Below are 1,035 nucleotides of genomic sequence, written 5' to 3'. Positions count from 1 at the left end.
CCTCTCACCTGCCTCCTGCAAGGTTGTCCCCTCCCTCTGAGCACAGGAGTAACTTACAGGGGCACCAGCCATGCCTGTGGCTCACAGCCTCCAAGGCACGGGGCCTCAGGATGAGCAGCCATCCTTGCCCTGCGATGAGACACGCTCAAGTCAGCCTGTTTCGTCCTGGCTCTTTATTCTTGCAAAATAACTGACAACCCCATCCTGTGAGATGGGGCACCCTTTGTAGCTGTCACAAAAAATGGGGGTGATGTGGCAACGTGGCCATGGTCATCTCAGTCAACAGCCACAAAGTCTGTGCTGAGGCCACCTGCCTGGTCCCCTGCACAGCCCCCACAACAGCTGAAGGCACCTCCCAGGAGGACGGGCTGGACCCTCACGGCCGCCTGGGTGGGCCGAGGGCCCTCTGTGTGCCTCCTGCGCAGGTCAGCGCATCCCCTTAGGCAGAACTCTGTCTCTCCTGGCCCCTCTTCCAGCAGAGTAACCCTTTATTTTAAAGCCCAATTCCCCACAGATAAATAGTAATTACAATTGCAATTGCATACGCGTAATAAATACTGAGTCGGCTCTCCAGGCAGGCACCTCAGGAAACTTGCCTTCTACAAACAAAATGATGAACACAGACCCTGGGGCTGTCCTACTTTTTTTTTTTTTAAAAGTAATGTTTAACATGGCTGGGAGCTATTTGTTGTTTAAGAGGACTGATGAGCACAGTTGCCTGGAGCAGTGTGCGCTACACCAAGGGCTTGGGCATCAGCCTGGGGTCCTCCCATCCCCATCTCAGCTCCCCTGCTTTCCTGTGGTGTTCTGACATGGCCTTATTACACAGCTCTGTGTGTCCAGATGGGAGAAGGTGACTGGCCAGATGTTCTGACTTTCAAAAGATCTGTTGGTGTCCCGGCAATTTCTGCTGGAGGTGGAATTGGTCCAGATTGCCCTGCTGAGAGCCACGTGGCAAGGAGTTGCGGGTGGAACAGAACTCCTCCCACTACCTGGGGAGAAGGGACTCCCTGGGGTCAGGTCCAGGGGATGGCA

Source organism: Nycticebus coucang, chromosome 19 (assembly GCF_027406575.1).
Source record: "Nycticebus coucang isolate mNycCou1 chromosome 19, mNycCou1.pri, whole genome shotgun sequence".
NCBI classification, from domain to species: domain Eukaryota; kingdom Metazoa; phylum Chordata; class Mammalia; order Primates; family Lorisidae; genus Nycticebus; species Nycticebus coucang.
The sequence above is the reverse complement of the archived record's forward strand: the minus strand, read 5'-3'. Positions refer to the sequence as shown.